Consider the following 20,775-nt stretch of genomic DNA (forward strand, 5'->3'; position numbering starts at 1 on the left):
CAAAGCTCATCTCTGCTGCTGAAACTGCGAGTTTGTCATTTCCACTCAGAACAGGAAGCAGAGAGTAGCGGTGAACGGTTGTTTTTCGGATTGGAGGGAGGTGTACAGTGGCGATCCGCAGGGATTGGTACTAGGACCACTGCTTTTCTTGATATATATTAATGACTTGGACTTGGGTGTACAGGGCACAATTTCAAAATGTGCAGATGACACAAAACTTGGAAGCGTAGTGAACTGGGAGGAGGATAGTGATAGACTTCAAGAGGATGTAGACAGACTGGTGGCATGGACGGACACGTGGCAGATTAAATTTAACGCAGAAAAATGCGAGATGATACATTTTGGTAGCAAGAATGAGGAGAGGCAATAAAACTAGAGGGCACAATTCTAAAAGGGGTACAGGAACAGAGAGATCTGGGGGTATATGTGCACAAATCGTTGAAAGTGGCAGAACAGGTTGAGAATGCGGTTAAAAAAGCAGACAGGATCCTGGGCTTTATAAATAGAGGCATAGAGTACAAAATCAAGGAAGTCATGATGAACCTTTATAAAACACTGGTTCGACCACAACTGGGATATTGTGTCCAGTTCTGGGCACCGCACTTTAGGTAGGATGTGAAAGCCTTAGAGAGGGTGCAGAAAAGATTTACTAGAATGATTCCAGGGATGAGGGACTTCAGTTACGTGGATAGACTGGAGAAGCTGCGGTTGTTCTACTTGGAACAGAGAAGATTGAGAGGAGATTTGATAGAGGTATTCAAAATCATGAAGGGTTTAGACAGAGTCGATAGAGAGAAACTGTTCCCATTGACAGTAGGGTCAAGAACCAGAGGACATAGACTTAAGGTGATTAGCAAAAGAACCAAAGGCGAGATGAGGAAAAACTTTTTTACGCATCGAGTGGTTAGGATCTGGAATGCACTGCCTGAAGGGGTGGTGGAGGCAGATTTAATCATGGCCTTCAAAAGGGAACTGGATAAGTACTTGAAAGGAAAAAAATTGCAGGGCTACGGGGATAGGGCAGGGAAGTGGGACTAACTGGATTGCTCTTGCATAGAGCTGGCATGGACTCAATGGGCCGAATGGCCTCCATCCGTGCTGTAACATTTCTATGATTCTATGATTCTAACTCTGAATGTTAAAGGCTACAGCTAGCTCTGCTTTGATTATTGTTGGCTACAAAACAGAAAACAGAGTGGGGATTAAAGGTAGTTACTCAGACTGGCAAAATATGGGAAGTGGTGTTCCATGAGGATCGGTGCTGAGACCACCGTTGTTCACCATTTACATAAACGATTTGGACTCAGGAATCGGAAGTACAATTTCAAAATTTGTGGATGACACCAAATTGGGGGGTATAGTTAATACTGAGGAGGACTGCAACAAAATACAGGAAGACATTAATAAACTTACAGAATGGGTGTCTAATTGGCAAATGAATTGCAATATAGATAAGTGTGAGGTATTACATTTTGGTAGGAAGAATAAGGTGTCAAATACTCCTTGGAAAATAAGAATCTAAATGGGGTAGAGGAGCAGAGGGATCTGGGGGTACAGATACACAAATCACTAAAAGTAGTGACGCAGGTTAACAAGGCCATAAGAAAAGCAAACAAAGCACTGGGTTTCATTTCTGGAGGGATAGAATTAAAAAGCAGAGAAGTTTATTAAACTTGTATATAACCTTGATTAGACCACACTTGGAGTACTGTGAACAGTTCTGGTCCCCATATTATAAAAAGGATGTATAGACATTGGAGAAAGTGCAAAAAGATTTACTAGGATGATACCAGAACTGAGGGGTTATACCTATCAGGAAAGATTGGGGCTCTTTTCTATAGAAAAGAGACTGAGGGGTGACCTGATAGAGGTCTTTAAGATAATGAAAGGGTTTGATAGTGTAGACATTGAGAAGATGTTTCCACTTGCTGGAGAGACCAGAACTAGGGGCCATAAATATAAGATAGTCACTAATAAATCCAATAGGGAATTCAGAAGAAACTTCTTTACCCATAGAGTGGTTAGAATGTGGAACTTGCTACCACAAGGAGTAGTTGAGGTGAATAGCATGGATGCATTTAAGGGGAAGCTAGATAAACACATGAGGGAGAAAGGAATAGAAGGATATGCTGATAGGGTGAGATGAAGTAGGGAGGGAGAAGGCTCGTGTGGAGCATAAACACCGGCATGGACCTGTTGGGACAAATGGCCTGATTCTGTGCTTTACATTCTATGTAATTCTATGTAATATGATCTGTGCTCAGTAGAGAAAGCGACTGCCATTCTCCAAATCCATTCATCCCAGAACTGGCAGAAACATGTAGAGGAGGCCAAAACTATTGTGGTTCACCTTTATGTGGTAATGAAGCATACTGTGCAAAATCAATTCAGTCAAGATTCATGCATAGGTCTGAATAGAAAGCTCCATTAACAACAGCAACAGACAAGGCTTTGGTTTAACATCTCATCCGTAAGACAGCACCTCCAACAGTGCTATGCTCCCTCAGTACTGCACTGGGAGTGTCAGCCTAGATTCTTGTGCTTAAGTCTCTGGAGTGGGACTTAAACCCACAACCTTCTTACATCAGAGGTAAGAGTACTACCACACTAAGCCACGCCTGAGTCCAACGCAGGTAAGGAAGGAACAGCCCTTGGCTCATTCACTTGGATGTCAGCCAACTTCACTGCATGTTTCATGAATCTTTTTCTGGTGCGTTGCAAGAATGTCGACAACAAGAGCAGCTGGCACTCGCCGCCAAACAAAGCAGCAGGGCATGGTACACGGGCATAGAAGATGCCATCATTTCACAGAGTCGGACCTGCAAGCCCTCCTCGAGGAAATCGACATCAGGAGGCACAGACTGCTGGGCGTCTGCGGCAAGAAATGTGCCAAAATTGTCAGTCGTGCCACATGGAGGGAAGTGGCACTGCTGCTGAGTGCCAACTCTCTCATCTCCAGGACTGGCGACCAATGACACAAGAAGTTCAATGGACTCACCAGTGCAGGCAAGGTGACATATCGCACACTCTTCCATTTCTTATTTGTCCACTCTGGGCACCAGCTAAAACAACAACAATAACTTGCATTTATATAGCGCCTTTTAGCCTAGTAAAACGCTCGAAGGCGCTGCGCAGAAGTGTAATCAGACAAAATTGACACTGAGCCAAATTAGGAGATATTGGAACGGGTAACCAAAAACTTGATCAAAGAGCTAAGTTTTAAGGAGCGTCTTAAAGGAGGAGAGAGAGGTGCGGAGGCGGAGAGGTTTAGGGAGGGAATTCCAGAGCTCAAGGCCAAGGCAGCTGAAGACACGGCCGACAATGATGGGCGAAGGAAGTGGGGGATGCACACTGAAGCCAGAATTGGAGGAACATATAGTTCTTGGAGGGTTGTCAGGCTGTAGGAGGTTTACAGAGATAGGGAGGAGCGAGGCAATGGAGGGATTGGAGAATTTTAAAATTGAGGTTTTGCTGGACCAGGAGCTAATGTAGATCATTGAATACAGGGGTGATTGCATGAATGGGACTTGGTGCAAGTTAGGATATGGGCAGCAGAATTTTGGATGAGCTCAAGTTTATGGAGGGTGCAAGATGGCAGGCTGGCCAGGAGAGCACTGGAATAGTCAGGTCAGGAGGTAAGGAACACTTATACAACTAACCCTTCAGAACGCACCCTGGTTCAGGGGGGGCTGTAACTCAAGATCTTGCACTATGGTCACCCATCTCCCCTAACAGCAATTACTGACATGCAACATCCCTACAACACCTCCATCCACATCAACACACTGATACCACCACATCTCTTACTTCAGCTCTCCCATGCCACTAGGCGCGCACTCCTCAACTGCTAGCTTTACCCTAACTTACCCTATCTTGTTGCAGGAGAAATTGGTGCAATTTCTGGCTGGCCACTGGACTGGGTCTCTCCAAACTTAAACAACTCACCCACTACAAGGAGAAGACCGTGGAGCTCATGGGGAGATGGTGAAGTCGGAGGCATATTGTCAATGTCAGGCTAGTGACTGAACACCTACCCTGTCCCCCTGGCATCCCTTTGAAGTAACACACAGACACAAGCTTCCACCTTCCTCGCTGCATCCTTAATCCCGAGAGGGTAATTCTCATCCATTCCTAGCATCTATCCTCCTTTCCTGCGGACCCACCACAGCAACAGACGGCACAGAAGGAGGAAGGTGATGATGAGAAGAGCAAGAACAGAGACACAATTACCTCCTTGTGAACTATGATGATGAGGAAGAAGATGAGGAGGATGATGAGGAAGTTGAAGGAGATGAATTTGTACTCATGCCCATCCATCAGTTCCTCCACAGACCTCGGTTTAACATCTCATCTGAAAGACGACACCTCCAACAGTGCAGCACTCCCTCAGTACTGCACTGAAGTGTCAGCCTGGCTCAGTGTTCAAGTCTCTGGAGTGGGGCTTGAATCCACAACCTTTTTAATGGATCTTCCTTTACTATCTGGCATAATAAAGGACACAGTACAACTTCTTTAATGGACGCGGTGCTTTGCTTATCATAGAGCTTGTCTAATGCTGCCTTCAAAAGGCTTTCTGAACTCTTCACTTTCTTGCAAGCTATTTCCGCAGTTGTGGCATAATCAGTTACAGCAATCTTACCAACAGCAACTGTGAAGGGAGATTCTAAATAGAATAAGTTCCTCTGGTGCAGTTAAGGGTCTCCTCAGGAGATTGACCACCCTATTTTTTCGACTGGAGTATCTCATTCCAAGACACTTACACATACATCCTTTCTTGGAATAGCACACATCCTTTGTCCTCTCGCTGTGGCTCCCTGTATTTATCCCACAAAAGATAGACGGTAAAAACAGAAAATGTTAGAAAATACACAGCAGATCATCTGCATCTGGAAAAGAAAGGATAGAATGTAGACTGATGTTGTATGTTTTCATCCTTCTTTGGTTTTATTCGGGGTTTAGGGTACTTTTTGCTTGCACAAAATGTGTGTTTGATGCCCTTTTTCAGCAAGTACTTCCTTTGGTTAAAATCCAACTGCCTTAGATGAGTCAAAATGAAATGTAAGCAAGTTTGTAGAAAAAAAACAAGGCCCACTCAGTAAATGGTAAGAATTTTTTATTAAAGGTTAAAAGCACAATACATCATTTCAAAATTCTTTCATCTTCATTGTCTCTTTTGAAGTTTGATTACTTCAGCACATTTGGTCCATTAACTTGGCCCTTCTTCAGCTGTAATTGCGGTGGACAGGAATCCACAATTATCCTTTTTAATTGTATCCCTTTAACATATGGAACGCCGCATTAATCCGTTGTCTGAGAGGTTGCCAGCTCTATGTTGATGAGAGTAACACAACAGCAAGATCTAAAACAAACTTAAGTCAAACACCCCAAGTAGCACTCTTGTGTCGGTGTAGTCCAATTACAGCGTGGGGAAGGAATTAACTTGATTCAATAATGAGTTAAAAAAAATGGTGATCGAGAAACTAATGAGATTAAACATACTTTGCAGTCAAGTCATCTCAGAATCCGAGTCTTCGGACGCAGAACTGTTCTCACAGCAATCCTCCGCATCAGAGAAAGAGGACACATAGTGCAACCCTGAAACTCGCTGATACTGGGAGAGACAGGAACTGGGGAAAACCGACAGCTCCAAGCAAGTATTCCTCCTCCGTTCCTTTGAGGAGAAGCTCCACATTTCAACCAGAGGAGAGCACATCACACATCCCATGATGATGGAGAACGCCTTACGGAGACAATGGAATTGCTCAGTTGTGGCCCTCTTGAGGCGGGGGCAGGGGTGGATTGGGGGAAGAGGTGGGAGTGGGGGGAATCCCAGAATATCCAGACGTTAAAAGAATCTCACGATAAAGGCTTTGAATCACTCATTAGGAGCTGTATCAGGGATAGATTCACTGGGGGTAAAATCCCTCAGACAGGCACAACAAGACATCTGGAAAATACAAAGCACAGTATAAAGAAATGAAGGAGAGTCACATTAATGGGGTGTCAGACAGGAAAATTCTCCTTAAGGATCAGAAAAACCCACCACAAGACAGGAAGTGCCAATGATTTCTATTAGAATAATTATATGCTTTTTTAAAATAATGAATATTCCCCAAAAACCTGTCTATAAGGAAAGCATTACAACAACAACAACTTGCATTTATATAGCGCCTTCAACATAGTAAAAAGTCCCAAGATCCTTCACAGGAGTGATTATCAAACAAAATTTGACATCGAGCCACATAAGGAGATATTAGGTGACCAAAAGCTCAGCCAAAGAGGTAGGTTTCAAGGAGCATATTACAGGAGGAGAGGGAGGTAGAGAGGCTGAGAGGTTTAGGAATGGAATTCCAGATCTCGGAGGGTTGTAGGACTGGAGGAGGTTACAGAGATAGGGAGGGGCGAGGCCAGGGAGGGATTTGAAAAAAAGGATGAGAATTTTAAAAATCAAGGCATTGCTGGTGAATTCCAATAGCCTTTACCAAGTTTCCTTGGGCTAGATTTCCACCCATCAAACTATAAATGAGAGGAAATCTCGTCCCTTGTATTCTCCCAAATTTTGAGAAAATCCACCTTGAAACACTACCAGAGATTCCCTTGCTCGGTGCATTTTGGCAAGAGTGACATATCTATGGCCAACTTGGGTTCTTGACAGATATATGTTTATGTAAGCCAAATTGGAAAGTTAAATGGCACAGCTAAAGGGAACCATCCAGACACTGTCATCTTATCAACATGATGTTGAGATGCTGGTGATGGACTGGGGTGGACAAATGTAAGGAATCTTACAACACCAGGTTATAGTCCAACAGTTTTATTTGAAAATCACAAGCTTTCGGAGGCTTTCTCCTTCGTCAGGTGAGTGTGGAATTCCTTGAAGGTTATCGCATATATAGACAGAGAACAATGCCTGGTGATTACAGATAATCTTTCCAACTGCCCGTTGTCAAGGCGATCAGACAGAGAGACAGTAAATACAGGACTACTGAATATACAAACGGTCCGAACCCAAAGACAGAGAGAGAGAGAGAGAAAGCTTGTGATTTTCAAATAAAACTGTTGGACTATAACCTGGTGTTGTAAGATTCCTTACATCTTATCAACATGCACTGCAGGCAGGAGAAACAAAATAAGGCACCACAGAGGAGTGTGCTGGTGAGTAAACGGCAATGAAACCTCCAACAGAAAATCTCCTGAATAGACTATCCGTGTCTAGTAACCAGTCTTGACAATATCAATTGTCCCAGCATCCACCGCCTTTTGGGAGAGTTCCAGATTTCCACTACTCCTTGTATGAAAAAGTGTTCCCTCATTTCACTGCTGAATGATTCCGGCTCCAATTTTAAGATTATGGCCCCTTGTTCTGGATTCTGCCACCAGAGGGGTATCTACCCTATGTTGGAATCCCTTTATCATTTTAAATCCCTCAATTAGATCATTCCTTAACCTTTTAAACTCAAGGGAATACAAGCCAAATTTATGCATCCTGTCCTCGTAATTTAACCCTTTAAGTCCTGGTATCCTTCTAGCGAATTCTATGTGATCCTACTGACCCTTTTAACGACTAAAGCAGGATGTCACATAGAATTATGGATTCAGAGTAATAAGGGATAACTGCTATGGGTAAGAATAAGACTGCAATTTACTCTGAATTTTGACTGAAACTTGACTGGCTTATGTAGATGGCAGCTGAACCCTAGGATAGAATTATACCCTTATATTCTGCCACCTATAATTTTCATAATATGTAACCATGGTCTTAATTTCTTTAATTAAATGCTAATGATAATACAGTTCAAGTGAAAGGCATTGAGAACAGACTGTTTGAGGTCACAGCAGAATAACATTGTCACAAGATTCAGGTACAGCAAGCAATTAGGAAGGCAAATGGTATGTTGGCCTTTATTGCAAGGGGGTTGGAGTATAAGAGTAGGGAAGTCTTGCTACAATTGTTCAGGGCTTTGGTGAGACCTCACCTTGAGTACTGTGTACAGTTTTGGTCTCCTTACCTAAGGAAGGATATACTTGCCTTAGAGGCGGTGCAATGAAGGTTCACTAGATTGATTCCTGGGATGAGAGGGTTGTCCTATGAGGAGAGATTGAGTAGAATGGGCCTATACTCTCTGGAGTTTAGAAGAATGAGAGGTAATCTCAATGAAACATATAAGATTCTGAAAGGGCTTAACAGGGTAGATGCTGAGAGGCTGTTTCCCCTGGCAGGAGAGTCTAGAACTAGGGGGCAAAGTCTCAGGATAAGGGGTCAGACATTTAGGACTAAGAGGAGGAAAAATTTCTTCACTCAGAGTTGTGAATCCTTGGAATTCTCTACCCCAGAGGGCTGTGGATGCTCAGTCATTGAGTATATTCAAGACTGAGATCGATAGATCTTTGGACTGTAAGGGAATCAAGGGATATGGGGATTGGGCGGGAAAGTGGAGTTGAGATCGAAGATCAGCGATGATCTTATTGAATGGTGGAGCAGGCTCGAGGGGCCGCATGGCCTACTCCTGGTCCTATTTCTTATGTTCTTATGTTCTTCACAGAAGGATATAATAAGGAAATATTTTGCGGTTCTAAAGCAGAATTATAATTGAAATAGCCACATATTACAACAGCAAGATAAAAATAGTGCAATCAACTTATGCAGTAGTGGAGAGACATTCAAAGCTGACTTATTGACTTGTGTCCCACACTGAGTTAGTTCAGTGTCATTCACCATTCTTGTACTTTTGCAAATACAAAGTAACAAATGTCCCTTCTCTGTCTACAGGTCATTTCTGTCCTTCAGGTGTCCTCTTCTGGTCACTGATGTTACTGGTTCCCCTTCATTTTCCTTCCCACTATCTCCTTTAATGATCTTTGTTTTATACACCTTCCTTGGCCCAGAAGAGAGGCTGAGAGGTTATACCTATCAGAAAAGATTGAACAGGCTGGGGCTCTTTTCTTTAGAAAAGAGAAGGCTGAGGGGTGACCTAATAGAGGTCTTTAAGATCATGAAAGGGTTCGATAGGGTAGACGTAGAGAAGATGTTTCCACTTGTTGGGGAGACCAGAACTAGGGGCCATAAATATTAGATAGTCCCTAATAAATCCAATAGGGAATTCGGGAGAAGCTTCTTTACCCAGATAGTGGTGAGAATGTGGAACTTGCTACCACAAGGAGTAGTTGAGGTAAATAGCATAGATACATTTAAGGGAAAGCTAGATAAACACATGAGGGAGCAAGGAACAGAAAGATATTCTGATAGGGTTAGATGAAGTAGGGAGGGAGGAGGCTCGTGTGGAGCATAAACACCAGCATGGACCTGTTGGGCCGAATGGCCTGTTTCTGTGCTGCACATTCTATGTAATTCTATGAAGACCTGCTCCCAGGCTCTCTGGCTGGCTACTGGGGGATGTGTGAGAATAGGGTGGGGGATGAGTACCTCTAAATTCTCCCTCCTTTCTCTGAGGAAGTGTTTGGGCTCTGCCCAGCATTTTACCGTGTAAGCATAGTTGGGATCAGGAGTTCCCTTTGTGGGGAGCTGCAGGAACAAATGCTCCACGCTGAAGTGAAGACATTGCACAGCCTCAGTTCAGCTACAATGGCCACAGGTCCATTACCTGAAACTATCCTCAATAATTGGCACAATCACTTGGTAAAGCCAATCCCCTGAGGGAACGGAAATGCTACTCTGGTGCACCAGGCCCTGGGGCCTGCTCTTCTGAGGTTGGAAGGTATCGGAGAACATTTCCAGCTTGTCACGACAGCAGGACAAGATTGTGGACCCCGCCATTGGTGTAATAGATGGCTCGTGCCAATATCTAGAGTTAAGGTATTTTTGCCTGTTGAGGTTCCTGCTGAAAATTGTATTGATGTAAGTGCCAAACGGGCAATGGTGAATCGGAAAAGAAAATCAGGCGCAGTGTAAAACGAGCTGCTGATTCGTTAGCACCCATTTCGCACTTACGCCAAAGGCAAATTCCACCCCATTGTGTGAAATAAGTACATTGGCTCCTGGTCCGGCAACGCCTCAAATTTAAAATTCTCATCCTCGTGTTTAAATCCCTCCATGGCCTCACTCCTCCCTATCTCATAACCTCCTCCAGCCCTACAACCCTCCAAGAACTCTGTGTTTCTCCAACTCTAGCCTCTTATGCATCCCTCAGTCCCTTCGCCCCACCATTGGCGGCCATGCCATCAGCCGTGCAGGCCCTAAGTTCTGGAAACCCCTACCTAAACCTCTCCGCCTCTCCACCTCTCTCTCCTCCTTTAAGACCCTCCTTAAAACCCACCTCTTTGACCAAACCTTTAGTCACCCCTCCTATTATCATTGGTTTGGTCTATTTACGCTCATTAAAGGCTCTATATAAATGCAAGTTGCTGTTCTTGTAGTAGTACTTGTACCTCACAGCGGAGTTTGTGTCATATCCTCTCATTCCTGCTAATCTCACATTAGGGGCTGGATCCCTGACTCTGTATTTCTCTTAATTTTAATAAAACGACAGCTAGTGCTATGAGGCAAAAATTATATTTTCTCACATCCAATGCAAATTCAAAGTGCTTCAGGTCATGCTTAATGTGCGATAGGATTAGGCCAAGAAAGAGTGAAAATATCAAAGGTTGCCATGGTAATGTTAGTGGGTTGGCTTTATCTTGACCCGCGATTGATTGACGTTGTGATTAGGTGCACTATTGAATGTTGAGTAAACAGTTCCCCCGTCCCTACCCAAAAAAGCCTAATGAAACAGGCATTTCCCTCTCCCCTCCTCTCCTGAGGGCACTGACCCTTCTGCGGGCTCTGCTTGTCGTCGGTACCTCATCCAAGTGGCTGTTCTTGCTGTATGTAGCTAGATCATGACTTATTCTCCAGTAGCTGGGATCAACTGTGTTAATATGACAGAGACATGGCGCTTTATGCCTGCCCAATAATTTTCCCTTGATCAGCCTAATATAAATGTTACCTGTGGGCTCCTGACAGTGCCGGGCACCCATCAGGAGGTTCAAGTGGGCCAAAAAAATCACTGCTGCTGCAGGACTCTAGAATTTGGAATTTGCCAGAGTTTAAAGGGGCTGTCTGCCAACAGGGCAGAAAGTGTGTCCAGTCTCTCCACTCAAGAAGCTCGACACCATCCAGGACAAAGCAGTCCGCTTGATTGGCAGCCCGTCCACCACCTCAAACATCCACTCCCTCCACCATCAGCATACAGTGGGCTGCAGTGTGTACTATCTACAGGATGCACCGCAGCAACTCGCCAAGGCTTCTTCGGCAGCACCTCCATCTAGAGGGACAAGGTGCATGGGGAACACCATCCCCTCCAAGTCATCCTGACTTGGACATATATCGCCGTTCCTTCATCGTCGCTGGGTCAAAATCCTAACAGCACTGTGGGAGAACCTTCACCACACGGGACTGCAGTGATTCAAGAAGGAAGCCCACCACCACCTTCTCAAGGGGCAACTAAGGATGGGCAATAAATGCCAGCCTTGCCAGCGATGCCCATATCCCCAGAATTATTTTTTTAAGAAGTCCAAGCACAATGTACCAGTAGTGGAGCATAAATCAGTAGGCGCCCACCAGCCCTAGCAACGCTAAACACCTGTTGTAAATTGGCATCGTTAGTGCCCCATGTTGCTATGGCGGCAGCGACGGAAAACATGACCTATGACATCGTTCTGTCATCACTGCTTCATTTGAATATGTACCCCCATATTTGGAAGAGGGGGCATTTTTGGGGTCCTCCATTTGGCAGAAAATCCGTCATACATAAAAATAGGCAGGGATTCCGCTATTACAGTTTCCCACCCATTACCCATCCTATTACTGCTGTTAAAATGGCAATGAAGGTGAAAATCGTGCCTGTGTTGGGCATGCTATGTGACTCGGGGGGGATGGGGGGGGGGGGTGAGGTGGGGAGTGGGGGGCTGGAGAGTTGGCACACTCAAACCTAATCCCGTTCTCACCTGACGCCTGCATGTGTTCTTTCCAGCGGGTGTCTCTGGATAGCGGCGAGGCACAGGAACGCTGGCTGATTATCCCACCACCCCCACACTGGCCCAAGGCTGTCGAGCCAAACTATAGCATCCCCTAGTGATGGCTCAGTTGAGGTCAGCAAACTCAGCTCAGACAGGTGGTTGAACTTTGACCTTCCTGATCTGCACAGCTGGTTCCGCAAAACAGAGGCTGATTTATGTGTGTCCGACTGTTCTGTAACAAGCTCCAACAGCAGTGCCGACCGACATATGTAACCATTTTGCTTGTCGGACCTGCCAGTTGTTCACTCCAGCTTTACTTCACTGGGGCAACATTAATAGGGTTGCCAACCCCTCCAGCTTTGCCCTGGAGTCTCCAGGAATAAAAGACTAATCTCCGGGACACTGCTGCGAGCAAAGCCAGGAGAAAAAAATCATAGGAGCACTAAAAAATTGTGTTTTTAAAACAATTTTCTTTGGTTATTAGTTACAAAAATATCTGAGACGGGGAAAAAATGGCTATTTGACTGACAGTCAAAAATCATCCAATCGGGTAATGAAGGGTCTATTCGCTTTCCGATTAGCCGTGGGAAGGCGAGGCGCTGTGAGGCTGGGCGTGTTGGGCGACCAATGGCGGGACTGTGGAGGCGGGGCGCTGTGAGGCTGGGCGTGTTGGGCGACCAATGGCGGGACTGTGGAGGCGGGGCGCTGTGAGGCTGTGCGTGTTGGGCGACCAATGGCGGGACTGTGGAGGCGGGGCGCTGTGAGGCTGTGCGTGTTGGGCGACCAATGGCGGGACTGTGGAGGCGGGGCGCTGTGAGGCTGTGCGTGTTGGGCGACCAATGGCGGGACTGTGGAGGCGGGGCGCTGTGAGGCTGTGCGTGTTGGGCGACCAATGGCGGGACTGTGGAGGCGGGGCGCTGTGAGGCTGTGCGTGTTGGGCGACCAATGGCGGGACTGTGGAGGCGGGGCGCTGTGAGGCTGTGCGTGTTGGGCGACCAATGGCGGGACTGTGGAGGCGGGGCGCTGTGAGGCTGTGCGTGTTGGGCGACCAATGGCGGGACTGTGGAGGCGGGGCGCTGTGAGGCTGGGCGTGTTGGGCGACCAATGGCGGGACTGTGGAGGCGGGGCGCTGTGAGGTTGGGCGTGTTGGGCGACCAATGGCGGGACTGTGGAGGCGGGGCGCTGTGAGGTTGGGCGTGTTGGGCGACCAATGGCGGGACTGTGGAGGCGGGGCGTTTGGAGGCAGGAGGTCATGCGACAACACCTCCAGGAATATGTCCAACCAGAGTTAGCGACCCCTGGACATCAACCGGTTTATTCACACCAGCGACAAAAGATTGCAGAGGGGAGGGGGAGAAAGTAATTTTAAGAAAGCAAAAAGCAGTTTGTCAGTAATCTTTTTGCGGAGAAATGAATTGCCTCGAGGTGGGGGAGTGGGATGTGGAGAAGTGAAATGTTTTATTGCTGTAAGCACTCTCTGTACAGAGTGTGAGTGCTGCCTTAAAACCCCTGTTAAAAGGCCGATGAATAGGTCTCTGTGACATAATTCACAGCTGCAGTAATTTAAAGCCTTGAACACATTTTATTACTTTAATATTTGGCAGTCATTCCAACTATAATTATAGCAGCTCCTCAGATAATTAAGTTGCTTAATATTAATTTTACGTTTGATTTTTCACCCTCCGAGGTTTTCAATGAGACCTCGTCACCTCTTCCAATAATATTCACAAGTAAAGAATGGTGATGATCAAATTGTTCTCAGGCATGTAGAGATGGGTTTTCTACTTGTCTTATAGTGAATCTCCCAACACGTAGCACCAAATATGGAATAACTGAGGTCTCTCCAGTAGCCTTATAACAGCAGATTGATTGAAATCCTTATAATATGGTGGGTGGGGTTGCCAGCCCTCCAGGATTGTCCTGGAGTCTCCAGGAATTAAAGATTAATCTCCTGGAAAATGCTGCGAGAAAAACCCAGGGTGGAAAATCATCGGAGCATTGAAAAACATTGGTGTGTTTGTTTCATTTCCCTTGAACGCTTTCGTTCATTAGTTAGCGTCCCCAATGCCGCACTGATCCTGATGGCCACCTTTGTGCGTAGCTGCCTCGGGATGTGTGTAGAGCCCCAGTACGCAAACACCAAGTGTCACTACGTGCTGGGTTTCTACCTGTCCAACACACTGAGAAGGTTGGGTCTGGCCACGCTGGCCGAGCAGGTGCAGGACGTCCCATCCAGCTGGACTGCTCCCCCCACCCCCCCACCTGTCCCAGATGGAGAAGTTCCTGAGGAGGAACCCCTTCGACCACAAGGCCGTCAGATAGTGGTCGACACGAAACGTTCTCAGAGTCCTGCAAGGAACGGAGAGGGTGGACTCGATCGGTTTCTTCCCCCACCAGACAGTCGGTGCCATTTGGCAGAACGTCTCGTCGCTGGAACTAACCAACAGGCAGCAGGGTGCGGCCTGCATGGTGGTGAGAAGGGCCCTCCCAGTGGGGTCCTCCCAACACGCACGGAACCTCAGTGCCACCACGAGCTGCCCTCGAGGCTGCGGCAGGGAGGAGACCGTCTTCCACCTCCAGAAAGGCTGCCCCTTTACGCAGAGGGTGCGGAGAGAGATGCGCCGGTATCTGTCCTGGTTCATCCCAAACAGTTCGGTAACACAGGACGCTGTGCTCTACGGACTGTTCCCCGGGATGCACACTGAGACAGATATCACCTCGGTGAAGGAGGCCCTTTGGTCCGCCCGAAACATGCTGGTCTTCCAGCTGAAGGAGCTGTCCATGACCGAGTGTTGCCGACTGGCACACTCCAAGATCCAGGAGTTCGTGCTGCAGGACACGCAAAGGCTCTATGGGGAAAGGCCACTGTGTAAGGTCATCCCACCTTGTATTGTACGCCATGAACTGTATGTACAATGTATGGTGCGTAACTGTATTGAATGTATCGGGACCGTTGAATTGTACCATATGTACTGTTGCAAATTGTATGGCCTGTATTGTATTGTTTGAAGCATGACTTGAATTGCATTTTTTGTACCTTTACAAATTTTGTGGAAAAAGTATACTTTGAAATTAAAAAAAGTTGAATGAACAGTTCCCTCTCAACCATGAAGATAGAAATTACCCACAATGTGTTTGAATGACATTCCTCTGTTTTAATGGCGATTGTTTATTTCAAGTGATTTTATGCCTTGTTAAGATAACAGAGAAGGGAATATCAGTGTCACGATCCGTAGGAATTAAAAGTGGGAATTTTCAGGAGGGCGGAGGGAATGTCCTTTTCTTGGTCTCACAAGAGTTTTTTTGGTTCTTATTTTGACCTTTAATTTTCTCCCCTTCTCTCCTGAAGGTGTTGAATTCCGCTGGGGTCCAACTGCTCAGGTGTCAATCGCTCTTTAGTAACCCCCAACCAAGTGGCCATTGTTCACGTGTGAGCCTGGACAATGAATGCCAGCAGGCTATATAACTGAAGGGGGTGATCACAACTAACCTGCCCCATCCTCACCCAACATACAGTTTCCAGCAGGGACCACTGAATAATGACCAGGAGCTGGAACCATGTTTAAATTCCCCCTGCCTAGCTGAGACCAATTCTAACTACTTCGACGCAGATCAGTACTCGAACCCATTGCCTTCGTATGGCTCAGTTACACGTTGCAGAAGTAATTCAGTCACCAAGGCAGCTCTCGGATTTCCCCGAGTGTGCGATGGCTTCATTTCTCTCCTAGTGGACTCACCAGGTTGAGAATACCCTGAGTCACTTTGCTGATGACATCAGTCAGCAATCGGAGAGAGGAGACTTTCATCCCCTCTGTTTAAACTCGAGTCAAGTTCAGATAATAGAGAGATAGGAATGTGTTCCAGCACACTACACCACCCAGTTATCCAAGAAAGAAAGACTTGCATTTATATAGCACCTTTCAGGGCGCCCCAAAGCATTTTACAGCCAATGAAGCACTTTTTTTGAAGTGCAGTCACTGTTGTAATGTAGGAAACACAGCAGCCAATTTGCACACAGTAAGGTCTCACAAACAGCAATGAGATAAATGACCAGATAATCTGTTTTTAGGTGTTAGTTTAGGGATAAATATTGGTGAGGACCCCAGGGAGAACTCCCCCTGCTCGTCTTCAAATAGTACCATGGGATCGGTTACATCCACCTGAGAGGGCAGGCAGGGCCTCAGTATAACATCGCATCCAAAAGACGGCACCTCCAACAGTGCAGCACTCCCTCTCAGTACTGCACTGGAGTGTTGGCCTGATTTTGTACTCAAGTCTCTGGAGTGCGATTTGAACCCACAACCTTCTGACTCAGAGGTGAGAGTGTGAGCCACAGATGACACAGTCTTCACCCCTTCTGTCCCAGTTGTATTCAAAACCAAGTCTGAAAACTGAAAGGACACAGCTCTAACGCTGCAACATTCCGCTCCCAAAACAAAGAGGCAAGAGTTTCATCACCATTGTCTGAGCTGAATTGAAGCCTCAGTCTCAGGTGGTTGCTGTGATCACCCTGACTCTGTTGATATTTGACTGATTAGCAGACAACCTCCTGATATCATCTTGGGCAAAACCCTTTTTGGGCAACTCAGTAATGAGCTTTACTCAGATTAATAGCTGACTTTCACGTCATAACATCATTGAAATGTCAGCACAGAAGGAAGCCATTCGGCCCACCATGCCTGTGCCAGTGCAAACTTAATTTCAGAGCTTTTTACTTGATTTTACCTCCTCAATGTAAAGCACTTTGAGACATCTTCCTGTGTGTGTGGTGCATTCTAAAAATGCAAGTTGCTGTTGTTGTTGTAAGTTTATGCCTCTTTTTACCAATTCACCGACCAATGGGAATAATTTTTTTTAGCACGTATTCTCTCAAGCCTTTGCCAGACCTGTGCACTTCTATTAGGTACCACCTTAACCGTCTCTGCTCCAGTGAATGCAGCCCTAGTTTTGATATTTCTCCTCATAATTACATCCTGCCATCCCTGGGTCCATCCTAATGAAGCTAAGTTACATCCTTTCTATGGAATCATAGAATTTTACAGCACAGAAGGAGGCTATTTGGCCCATCATGCCTGCACCAGCTCTTTGAAAGAGCTAGCCAATTAGTCCCACTCCCCCGCCTTTTCTGTATGGCCCTGCAAACTTTTCTTTTTCAAGTATTTATCCAATTCCCTTTTGAAAGTTACTATTGAATCTGCTTCCACCGCCCGTTCAGGCAGCGCATTCCAGATCATAACAACTCGCTGCGTAAAAAACAATTCTCACCTCCCCCCTTGGTTCTTTTGCCAATTATCTTAAATCTGTGTCCTCTGGTTACCGACCCTCCTGCCAGTGGAAACAGTTCCTCCTTATATACACTATCATAACACCTTATAAATTTAAACACCTCTGTTAAATCTCCCCTTAACCTTCTCTGCTCCAAGGAGAACATTTCCAGCTTCTCCAGTCTCTCCACATAACTGAAGTCTCTCATAACTGGTACAATTCTGGTAAATCTCCTCTGCATCCTCTCCAAAGCCTTGACATAATGGGGTGCCAAAAACTGAGGTGAGAAAAATCAGTATTGCCCTTCTGATGGTTCGAATCTTTTCAAATTTATATCGAAAGCAACACTTTTTTTGTTGTTTTTTTTCTGATGACTCTTCGTTGCCTTCGGCTCAAATTTCTAGATAAGCAGCTACAAGGGTGAAAATGACTGATTAAGATCTCTCTGGAGCCTCCTAATTGGACTTTGGTACATTTCAAAAAGCTCATAGCTACTGGCAGGGTAGTTTTGACAAAAAAGATAAATGATTTCTGACAGCAAATCTATCTTCACAGATTGGCAAACACCCACTCATTGTGCCTAAAGATCCAAACTGTGTTGCTTTATCCTTTGCACTAGAGATATAGGTGACACCAGAAAGAAATACTTGCATTTATATAGTGCTTTATCACATCTCTCAGGTAATCCCAAAGCATTTCATATACAGTGAATTACATACGAACATATGAAATTGACAGGCAGGAAAAGACCAGCTGGTCCATCAAGCCTGCCCCACACCACGATGGCTAGACCATCCTAGCTAAACATTTCTTCCCCCCACCCCACCTCTCAACCCCTCCGCCCCGCAGCCATGTAATCTCCTGGGAGAGGGGGAAAAAAACAGGGTTAATAAGGGAAAAATACTCTGGAAAATTCCTCTCCGACCCCCCCCAGGCGATCGAAACCAGTCCAGGAGTTCACATGCACCAGGTGTTATCTATAAATTACATTAAAGTGCAGTAACCCTTGTGGTCAATTGAATGTGGCAACCATTTTGGCCACAGGTATGAGATGAATTGCCATTGGTTGAGGGGGAAAATGTTGATTAAAGTGAAGAACCACCTGCTCTTAAAATAGAGCCTTGCGAACTTTAATAGCAACTGTGAACTGGCAACTCAGTATGGCACCTCCAACAATGTAGCACTCAGTCAGTACGGCACTGATGTGTCAGCCTAGATTACATACTCAGGAGGACTTGAACCCGCAGTCCTACTAATTGAGGGCTGGGAGTGCGACAAACTAAGCCAACCTGCTAGTAGCAGAGTCTGGGGAGGGGTAATGGTGGAGCAACTCTGAGTAGCCAACAGACTTAGGCCAGTTGACGGGGAAGGGGGTGATGGTTAAATGTTAACAGGTTTACATGAGCTGGAGATAGATTCCTTCCATTGCAGTGACAGTCTTATCAAACAGATCTAGCGATGACACGAGTCTATTTCCTGTTCACTTTATACAGACATGTTCCAGTGAATTGACCCCATTTTTTCTCGGCTGCTTGCGAGCTACTTAGAGCTGACCAAACTTCCCTAGAGCTAAAAAGAGAAATTGTACAGTTGATCTTCAGTAAATGGAACATAGACTTTATCATCATGTTTGACATATATCTGTTATATGTAGATTTTATATGTATAGCAATCCAGTTCACAGAGAGGTAATTCTGATGCATGAGGCTCCACTTAAACGAATAGCCGATGGGAGAAACTTCGATGATCTTTATGTTCTGGTGAAAGCCTCACCTGTGATGTTTATCCGAGACAATGAGGCTTCAATTATAGGACACGTCCCGAGGTTTCCAGATAGCAAAACATTCATGGCACCCTTTATCAACTCAGTGTGTAAATGTAATGTGTGTGTGTGTGTGTAAATATAGTGTATGTGTGTGTAAATGTAGTGTGTGTGTAAATGTAGTGTCTTTCTCCCTTTCTTTTCTTCCACACTGCCTGCCCGTGTCACTCCTGATCTGAGCTTTCAGCTCTCACATCATTATTGTACCAGACTTCAGGTGCCTCAAACCCACAATGGTGCCAAGTCAAACCACCGTTAAATCAAACGTAAATCTGGGGCAACTGTTTCAGTCCCTTTGCAAAAACAAACGGTAGGTTACAGACTTCCTTTAATGCATCAAGCAACATCACAGAGACGTGTGTCCGTGCAATGTATCAAAGTGGGCGCAAAAAAACAAAATTAAACCGACCTGCGGTTACGCTGCGGACGAGTTCCGGGTAATCTGAACTTAACCACCTCAGCGGGAAGAATTGCTTCGGTCGCTTTGCGTAATAATATCACAAATATATTCAAATATAACCTGTCTGTAATATCGCTGCACGCAGCAGCCACCGGGGTCTCCTGCTGCACACACCTGGATTCGATCGCTCTGGTCTCAGCACTTTGTGCTGTTCTCTATACCCCAACGTGTAGTTTAATCGGGATGTCGCCTTCTGTGTCCTCATCCTTGCCACTGTTCCAGTAAAAGTTGTGACTGCGAGGATGACAGCTTTTCATTCCTGCTGTTGTTTCAGAAATCCCCGCCCCTCTGCTCCCCCCCCCCGCCCCCCACTTCTTCCCTCAAATCGGCCTGACATTTACGTGTTAAAGTGTGTTTTCTCCCTAAAATAAATCCCTACCGACAATACGCCTCTTAAACGGATTCCAGGATTTCTGGCTGGCAGCTGTCGCTTCAAGTGACATTTCCACTTGTGAATTATGACTCCACTGCACAGTGATGCTGCTGTTCACCCTGAATAATACAGTACGTAGTGAGACTCGAAATCAGCACAGCAACGTACAGCTCACTAATACAACACCACAAGACTCCAATGCCCACTTATAACTATTACCATGCTCTTAAGGACTCAGGGCTCACTGACAGCTGACCCCAGCACACTCACTCCCAAACACTGAGCATCCATTCACAGTAAAAAAAAACAGATTCAGTGATGGTATTGAGACAGGATTGTCTCGGTTCTCAAAAAAAAAAAGACCTCTCTCCAGTTCTGGGAGCATATTTGAAATTTGAAAAAGGGTCCCTTCCCTTCCTTCAACATTGATCACATAGAATTACATAGAATTTACAGCACGGAAACAGGCCATTCCCTGATGTTTATGCTCCACAGGCGCCTCCTCCTACACTATCAGCATATCCTTCTACTCCTTTCTCCCTCATGTGTTTATCCAGCTTCCCCTGAAGTGCATCTGTGCTATTCGCCTCAATCACTCCATGTGGTAGCGAATTCCACATTCTAACCATTCCCTGGGTAAAGAAGTTTATCCTGAATTCCTTATTGGATTTATTAGTGACTCTCTTATATTTATGGCCTCTAGCTCTGGACTCCCCCACAAATTGATCTATCTGCCAAGGAACATTCCTGCATATTTTTTTATCCCAGAGAAAGCACATTAAGAGACACATTAAAGCAGCAATAATAAATACTCGGGAGTGAATTCAACGCAGTAATCGAAGGTCAGGTTCAGTGGCCCCTGCAATGAGCCATGCCCACAAGTAGATTACAAACTTCAGT

At 45.6% G+C, this 20,775-nt stretch overlaps 1 protein-coding gene across 1 annotated transcript in view; it reads right to left on the bottom strand.

The window, feature by feature from the left end:
- Positions 1 to 5,096: 5,096 nt before the first annotated feature.
- The window catches only part of usp20 (ubiquitin specific peptidase 20), a 105,494-nt gene continuing 89,815 nt past the window's right edge, over positions 5,097 to 20,775 (bottom strand). The window contains exon 26 of the mRNA XM_067969892.1: positions 5,097 to 5,947. The gene's annotated coding sequence lies outside the window, so the exon portion shown is untranslated. The remainder of the gene's footprint in view (positions 5,948 to 20,775) is intronic.

Source organism: Heptranchias perlo, chromosome 31 (genome assembly GCF_035084215.1).
Source record: "Heptranchias perlo isolate sHepPer1 chromosome 31, sHepPer1.hap1, whole genome shotgun sequence".
Classification (NCBI taxonomy): Eukaryota; Metazoa; Chordata; class Chondrichthyes; order Hexanchiformes; family Hexanchidae; genus Heptranchias; species Heptranchias perlo.